Source organism: Alexandromys fortis, unplaced genomic scaffold (genome assembly GCF_014885135.2).
Source record: "Alexandromys fortis isolate MF-2015 unplaced genomic scaffold, M_Fortis_MF-2015_v1.1 scaffold_119, whole genome shotgun sequence".
Classification (NCBI taxonomy): domain Eukaryota; kingdom Metazoa; phylum Chordata; class Mammalia; order Rodentia; family Cricetidae; genus Alexandromys; species Alexandromys fortis.
The window spans coordinates 3,590,318-3,598,646 of NW_026067991.1; the positions used below are offsets into that span (position 1 = coordinate 3,590,318).

The following is an 8,329-nucleotide window of genomic DNA, read 5'->3' on the forward strand; positions in this document are numbered from 1 at the left end:
TACTATGTTGCCGTAACAGTTAGAGATATGCCCCCAAAGTCTGTATTTTTAATATTAATAATCCAATTTCTGGGCATCTACTCTATGTAAATGATCCCCGAAAAGCTCTTCTATTTTAAATAGTGAGCACTAAGCTCAAGAATGAGAAAATAAGTCAAACATGGTGACATGTGTCTTCAATTCCAACACTCAGGAGGCAGAGCAGGCAGGGCTCTGTGAGTCTGAGGCCAGCCTGGTCTACAAATGGAGTTCCAGACCAGCCAGTAGCCAGGCCTACACAGTGAGACCATGTCTAAAGGGGGAAAATGAAAAGGAAAAGAAAGAGAAAAAAAGAAGAAAAGTATCATGTTTTAAACACAAAATTGAAGCGGCCCTATTAACATTAAATAGCTCAGAAAGGGTTTGCCTGGTTTTCAGGAAAGACATTCCCTGGAGAGATTGGCGTGAGAGTGCCTGAAACAACTGGCTTGGATAACAAAACCTCTCCGGCCTATCAAGCCTTGTACAGCAAGGTTGTCAAATTTGTAAGTATTTTCCCACTTTCCCTTCTCACCTGGCCTGCAGGGGGTGGAGCCTGTCTTCATGTGGTCACATGGCACAGTTGTGTCTGTTGTTGACAAAGTAAACTGTACCCTACCGGTGGGCAGGACGATCCCTCCAGATTCTTGGGCCTCCCAATGGTTGAATGGCTGTGCACGGCAGACGGAGCACCTGGCATAGCCCGGCCATGCCTCCGGAAAGCAGCCTCGGGACGCTGCTCCAGACCTGCCCGTTACAGAAGTTATCGGTTGGTTCTGAATAGACAAGAGCTCTAATGGTGCCTTAGATTATTTCAGAGCAGGCTGGGGCTGTGACTTAGTGGTAGAGTATATTTCTAGCACGAGAAAGGCCTAGGGTTTTATCCCATAGCATAACAACTTATTAATAATTTCTTATTTTGTACTGGGGAATGTAACTCAGTGGTAAAGACATTTTTCTTTTTTTCTATGTTCAGATTTGCATAAATTTCCATACCAATATGGCTTATTTTTACCTGTAACAAAGGAACTATATCTGATACTTTCTCCCTCCATTTTCAAAAATCATGACAAAAACATTTCTATTCTTGAGAGTGGTGTTGGCAGGGAAGGAGTGGACAGCCATTCTGGAACCACAGTTGTTGGGCCTGGGAAACTCTCCACAGCATCCAGCCAGTCAGTGTTTAGACACCTGAGCTCAGCCAGGGCTGGATGCTCCTAGGGGAGCCAGGGAGGTAGCCATGCATTCTTATTCATAAGATAAGCCTCTCCACCCCACCAACGCAATAATCCAAATCAGACCAAATCAAACCAAATTAGAAAAAGCCCAGATGCGGGGCGGCGGCGGGGGAGGGGGGGGACGGGACAGAAAGACCATGTGTTTGTTCTCTGAGGGGCAGTTTAAATAGTTTGTAGATGTGGTCTTGACCCTCTCTGGGGAGGGGACACTGCTTGGCAGGCTTTCTCGGAGGTGGATTCTGGATTGTGGCAACTCCCAGGGGAGGGGGCTTGAAATGGAACTTTCCACCCAATATTCCAAAATGGATGCCAGGAGCTGGGGTGAAGCCCCACCCAAACATCCCAGACTCTTTGGGTATAGGGGTGTCAATGGCTGGGGTGAAGCTTCCAACCAAACACTTATGGTTTCAAAGAGTGTTTTTGTTTACCTGGTTTTAGAGAGGTTTTTTTATGCTCTTGCTCTTTTTAAAATATTTTGTTTTTTGTATGCGTGCATGCACAGTTGTAAGTACTGTCACAGTGTCTGTATCAGAGGACAATATTCAGGAGCTGGCTCTCCTTCCACCTTGCTGAGGCTTGGCCTCTTGTTTCAGGCACACTGGTGATAGGGCTCATGCCCTAGGGCCAGCACTAAAGAGGGGGAAGCTGGCCCACCTCTGTGAGTTCAAGGCCAGCCTGGTCTACAGAGCAAGTTCCAGGACAGGACAGCCAGGATTATTCAACACAAAGAAACCCTGTCTCAAAAAACAGGGAAAGAAAGAAAGAAAGAAAGAAAGAAAGAAAGAAAGGAAGGAAGGAAGGAAGGAAGGAAGGAAGGAAGGAAGGAAGGAAGGAAGGAAGGAAGAATTCTGGGATTACAGATGTGTGCCACTGCACTTATCTTTTATTTCTTAAGATTAATTTATTCATGTATTTGTGTATATGAGTGCTCTGTCTTCATTCACACCAGAAGAGGGCACCAAATCTCATTATAAGGGTATAACCATGTAATTGCTGGGAAGTGAACTCAGGACCTCTGGAAGAATGTTCAAGTACTCTTAACCATTGAGCCATCTCTCCAGCTCCTGCATCTTTAATGTGGGTCCTATGGCAGATGGCTTAGTGGTATAACACTTGCCTAGCATGTACAGGGCCCTGGGTTCAATTCCTAGNTTTTCAGGAAAGACATTCCCTGGAGAGATTACAATGAAAGTGCCTGAATCACTTGACTGGGAAAATAAAACCTCTAAGGCTTATCAAGACTTTCACAATGATGTTGTCAAATTTGTAAGTATTTTCCCACTTTCCCTTCTCACCTGGCCCTGCAGGGGGTGGAGCCTGTCTTCATGTGGTCACATGACACAGTTGTGTCTGTTGTTGACAAAGCAAACTGTACCCCTCCTGGTGGGCAGGATGATCCCTTGGGATTTTGGGGCCTCCCAATGATTGAATGGCTGTGCAGGGCAGACGGAGCACCTGGCATAGCCCAGCCATGCCTCTGGAAAGCAGCCTTGGGATGCTGCTCCAGACCTGCCCGTTACAGAAGTTATCGGTTTGTTCTGAATAGACAAGAGCGCTAATGGTGTCTTTTTTTCTTTTAATTCTATATTGTTTTTATTTGTATTGGAACTTTACGTTCAATAACTTTTTATTTATTTATTAAAGATTTCTGTCTCTTCCCCACTGCCGCCTCCCATTTCCCTCCCCCTCCCCCAATCAAGTAATTATTTCAGAGCAGGCTGGGGCTGTGATTTAGTGGTAGAGTGTTTTTCTAGCCTGAAAAAAGTCTAGGGTTTTACCCCATAGTGAAACAACTTAATTAATAATTCACTATTTTGTACTGGGGAATGTAGCTCAGTGGTAAAGACATTTTTCTTCTTTCTATGTCCAGATTTGCATAAATTTCTATACCAATATAGCTTATTTTTAATAAGTTCCTGTAATAGAGGAACTATATCTGATACTTCCCCCCTCCATTTTCAAAATAAATGATAAAAACATTTCAGTTCATTTCTAGCCTTGAGAGCAGTGTTGGTAGGGAAGGAGTGGAAAAGCCATTCTGGAGCCACAGTTGTTGGGTCTGGGAAACTCTCCACAGCATCTAGCCAGTGTTTAGACACCTGAGATCAGCCAGGGCTGGGTGTTCCTGGGGAAGCCAGGGAGGTAGCGAGGCATTCTTATTGAAAAGTTCCTAAGATAAGCCTCTCCGCTGACGCAATAATTCAAATCAGACCAAATCAAACCGAATTAGAAAAAGCCCAGGCTTAATGGATGGGGGGGGGGGGCAACCGGAAAGACCCCATGTTCATTCTCTGGAGGGAAGCAGTTTAAATAGTCTGGAGGGGGGCAGTTTAAACAGTCTGTGGAAGTGGTCTTGACCCTCTCTGGGGAAGGGTCACCATTTGGCATTCTTTCTTGGAGGTGGAATCTGGACTGAGGCAACTCCCAGGGGAGGGGGCTTGAAATGGAACTTTACACCCAACATTCCAAAATGGATGCCAGGGGCTGGAATGAAGCCCCACCCAAACATCCCAGACTCTTTGGGCAAAGGGATGTCAGCAGCTGGGGTGAAGCTTCCAACCTAACACTTATGGCTTCAAAGTGTGTTTTTGTTTACCTGGTTTTAGAGAGTTTTTTTGCGCTGTTTGCTCTTTTAAAAATATTTTATTTATTATGTGTGTGCGTGCACGGGTGTGAGTACGTCACAGTGTATCAGGGGACAGCATTCAGGAGTTGACTCTCCTTCCACCTTGCTGAGGCATGGTCTCTTGTTTCTGCCACACTTTATTTTCCAGGCTAGCTGGTCCTCCAGCTTTGGGAGGACCACCTTTCTCTGCCTCCCTCTCACCAGAAGAATGCTAGGATTCACTGATGGTGTGACTCATGCCCTTAGGGCCAGCACTAGGGAGGCAGAGGCTGGCCTTGAACTCACAGGTCTACAGAGCAAGTTCCAAGACAGGACAGCCAGGGCTACACAAAGTAACCCTGTCTCAAAAACCAAAGGGAAAAAAAGGAATTCTGGGATCACAGATGTGTGCCAATGCACTCACCTTTTATTTTTATTTTTTTTAATATTTATTTATTATGTATACAATATTCTGTCTGTGTGTATGACTGCAGGCCAGAAGAGGGCACCAGACCTCATTTCAGATGGTTGTGAGCCACCATGTGGTTGCTGGGAATTGAACTCAGGACCTTTGGAAGAGCAGGCTTAACCTTTGAGCCATCTCTCCAGCCCAGTCTCACCTTTTATTTAAGATTAGTTTATTCATGTATTTATGTATATGAGTGCTTTGTCTTCATTTACACCAGAAGAGGGCACCAAATCTCATTATAACGGTATAACCATGTGATTGCTGGGAATTGTACTCAGGACCTCTGGAAGAATGTTCAAGTGCTCTTAACCACTGAGCCATCTCTCCAGCTCCTGCATCTATCTTTAATGTGGGTCCTATGGCAGATGGTTCAATGGTATAACACTTGCCTAGCATGTATAGGGCCCTGGGTTCAATTCCTAGAACCACAAAATAAATAGATAATAAATATATAAATGTACAATGAAAAGGGCTCGAGTAGAGTAGTTGCCTAATGTGTATGTAGCTTAGTCAGAAGAATGCTTGCTCCTAGGATTGATTTTCAGCAGTGTGCCATCTGGGTGTGGTGGTACAAGCCTGTAATTCCAGTATTTCAGAGGTGGAGGCAGGAGGAGGATCAGAAGTTTAAGGTCATCCTTGGCTACATAGTAGGTTTGAGGCCAACCTGGACTACAGGAAACCCTGTTTAAGGAAGGAAAGGAGGGAGCGAGGGAGCGAGGGAGCGAGGGAGGGAGGGAGGGGAGAGGGAGGGCAGGCAGGAGGAAGGAAGAAAAGACGGAGGGGAGGAAAGAAAGAAAGAGGGAAGGGAGGAAAGGAAAAAGAAAAGAAGGAAAGCAATGTTTAAGCCTAGAATAAAATTAAAATTTTTTCACCTTGTTTTTACATCTATTCTCCTCCACAGTTTGGAGATGCACTTAATAAGACTAATTATGGTTTTGGACAGACAATAATTCTTAAAGTGAGGTAAGTTTGCTCTGGCCCAGTGAGCTGCTTTGGAGGCAGCCTGTCTTTACTTTACTTCTGCTCTTCTCTCGATCTCCCACGCCACGAGCCATCTTGTGTTAAGAAGAGATAGAGACAGCCATGGATGTGGGGAGATGGCTCAGTTAGAAAAGAGTTCGCCCACAAGCACAGGGAGCTAAGTTTGGATCCTCAGTACCCATGTAAAAGCCTCACTCAGTGGCCCATGTTTGTGAGGCTTCCCAGTGCTCTGGGAGTGGAGACAAATGGCTCCCTGGAGCTTGTTGGCCATCCAGCCTAGCCAAGTTGGTAAGCTCCAAGTTCAGTGAGGCTGTCTCCTAGGGTGGACTGTCCCTACCCCTTCACTAGAGGAGCTGCAGGTCTATATAGAGCCATGGTGTTACAGGATGGGTTTGCTAAAGTCATCAAAGATAAGGGTACTTTAGGAGACAAGAGAATTTAGGAGACAATGAGAGGGTAAAACTGGCTACTATGCTCAGAAATGTGTGGTGGGCCAGGGCAAAAACAAGTAGAACACACCCAAAGACAGGAGAAAGCTCATGTTGTTAACGGGGACTTCATCTTTCAGATTGCTTATAAAAGATGGAAGGGGTATGAGCCTGTGCTCATGACCCACCAAGACACTGTGTGAAGAAAACTATAGTCTCAGCACTTGTCTCTGCTGGCCCACAGGCTTCTCAGCAGGTTTGGCGTGGCCAAGGTCTACAAAGACAGGTGGAGGTAGTTGGAGAGGAACACATTGTGATAAGCTCTGGTGGTCAGCCAAGGCCTTCACTGGCGGTTGGATGCTTCTTGCCAGAATGGCAACTGTAATAAAGTTCTGGGGGCCAGAAAGGAGCTGTGGGTAGAGACTTATCCATCCTAGCAGCTCCAGGTGACTCCCTGGTCATGGCCCAGTGAAGCACATCACGGGACAGGATGTAGCAGGTTATATGAGGGGAGAAGATGAAGATATAAGAAACAGTTCCTGGGCCAACAAGATGGCTCAGTGGGTAGAGGCACTTGCCACCAACCTTGATGACCTATATTGGATCCCAAAAATTCTAGAAAGTTGTTCTCTGAACTCATATGTGTTACACTCATAGATACACACAAAATAAATGAAATTTAAAAAATAAATAAGTTCTCTCAGTATGTAAAGAGCAATGTAACTCCAGACATGAAGGAGGATGTGAATAAGAAAGCTCATGCTGCTGTGTGAGAGAATCCAGTCTATGAGAAAGGGTCCAGGAGAGAAGTTAAAAAGAAGTGTGGGCTAGAGAGATGGGGTCAGTAGTTAAAAGCATTGGCTGCTCCTCCAAAAGACCCCGGTTTAATTCTCAGCACTCACATGGTGGCTCACTCCAGTTCCAGAATATCTAGCACCCTCTTCTGGCCTCTGTGGGCACCAGTCATGCATGCAGTGCACAGACATGCATGCAGGCAAAACACTGATACAAAAAATAAAATAAAACTTATTGTAAAAAAAATGTAGTGACCCCCTTCCCCCTGGGAAAAAAGATATGCAATGACCCCAAATGTCCCTTGCCCAGGAAAAAATTGGGTAGGTCAAAACAAAAAAAAAACTTCTTGAGAGCTTGGGAATAGTCTGCTAAGAGCTAAAGTAGTTTTCTGTTATGATTTTTTTCTCATAAATACCATACATTTATTGACCAAACAACTAAAAATAATAATATTAAGATGGAGAGCAACTGATGTCAGTCTCTAGTTTCCATTTGCTTTCTCTCTCTCTCTCTCTCTCTCTCTCTCTCTCTCTCTCTCTCTCTCTCACACACACACACACACACACACACACACAGATACACACAGAAGAGGTGCCTAGCCAGAGCACTACACAAGGAACTGTGTGCCTCAGTGATGCCTCTGAGTGATGGACTCAGGCCAGGGTGAGCAGGGTGTGGCCCGAGGAAGGAAGGCTGCTGATGGTTGCCGGGCGTCTTGTTCACATGGACCAGGCATCATATGAGCCAGTTTGGTTGGATCCTTTGGTTACAAATCATACCTCATCTATCCCTGGCTTGAGAACTCCAAGTGTCTTCCAATAGATTTTTGTTTGCATTGTAGCTTCTCTGAGTACTTGTCAAATAGAAGCCACCAGGCTGAAAATTTGATACTGTACCACCCAGGCCTCCATCTGTGGTCTACAGTTGTGGAGCTAGGATAGTGGGTCAGGACAAGAGCTCAAGAAAGTTGGACATCAGGGAGGGCCACATACTATGTGTTGACTTCTCGGTTTGATCCATCATGGACATCTTTATTTCATTTTTAGTGTCTCCTCTTCTCAGTCAACAAGATCTGCAATGCGTGCTGCTAGTGAGACGACCGTCAGTGTATCAGTAGTAAATATGTTTAATGAAAGTACAATTGTAAATGAAAGTACTATAACTACAGCAATTCAAGAAGAAGTTAAGAAAGTTAACAGCAACATGGAGTTCTATAATGGTAAGTACTAATAATTTTACTTAAAGTTTGCCTAAAGATCTCATTTGCTATTCATCTTTTCAATTATGTGTGAGAAGAGGGAAAAGCAAGAGATGGATTGCTGTCTCCAAATTTCTCTTTCCTTTTTTTTCTTTCTTTTTTTTTCTTTTTTGAGACAGGGTTTCTCTGTGTAGTCCTGGCTATCCTGGAACAATCTGTAGACCAGACTGACCTTGAATTCAGAGACCCTCCTGCCTCTGCCTCCCTAGTGCTGGGATTAAAGACATGCCCCCCAGCTCCAAATTTCCCTTTTAAAATATTTTATTTAGTTAGTTATTTAGTTATTTTTAATTATACCTGTATGTCTGTGTGTAGGTATATACATACACATGAGTGCAGGTACCCAAAGAAGTCAGAGGTGTCTGATCTCTTGGAGCTGGAATAACAGCTGCCTAATGTGGATGCTGAGAACTAAACATCAAGTGCTCTTCACTGCTGAATCCCTTCAGCCAGTATCATATTTTTAATTTTTAGTGACTGAAATCTCTCGACCTAACTTGTAAAGCTAATTTCTCTCTCTCTCTCTCTCTCTCTCTC

The 8,329-nt window shown here is 44.5% G+C and overlaps 1 long non-coding RNA gene across 1 annotated transcript in view; it reads left to right on the forward strand.

The window, feature by feature from the left end:
- The window catches only part of LOC126512215 (uncharacterized), a 10,047-nt gene extending 3,941 nt beyond the window's left edge, over positions 1 to 6,106 (forward strand). Inside the window, exons 2-3 of the long non-coding RNA XR_007594948.1 lie at positions 2,416 to 2,522; positions 5,232 to 6,106. This is a non-coding gene — a long non-coding RNA (uncharacterized lncRNA). The remainder of the gene's footprint in view (positions 1 to 2,415; positions 2,523 to 5,231) is intronic.
- The last annotated feature ends 2,223 nt before the right edge of the window (positions 6,107 to 8,329 follow it).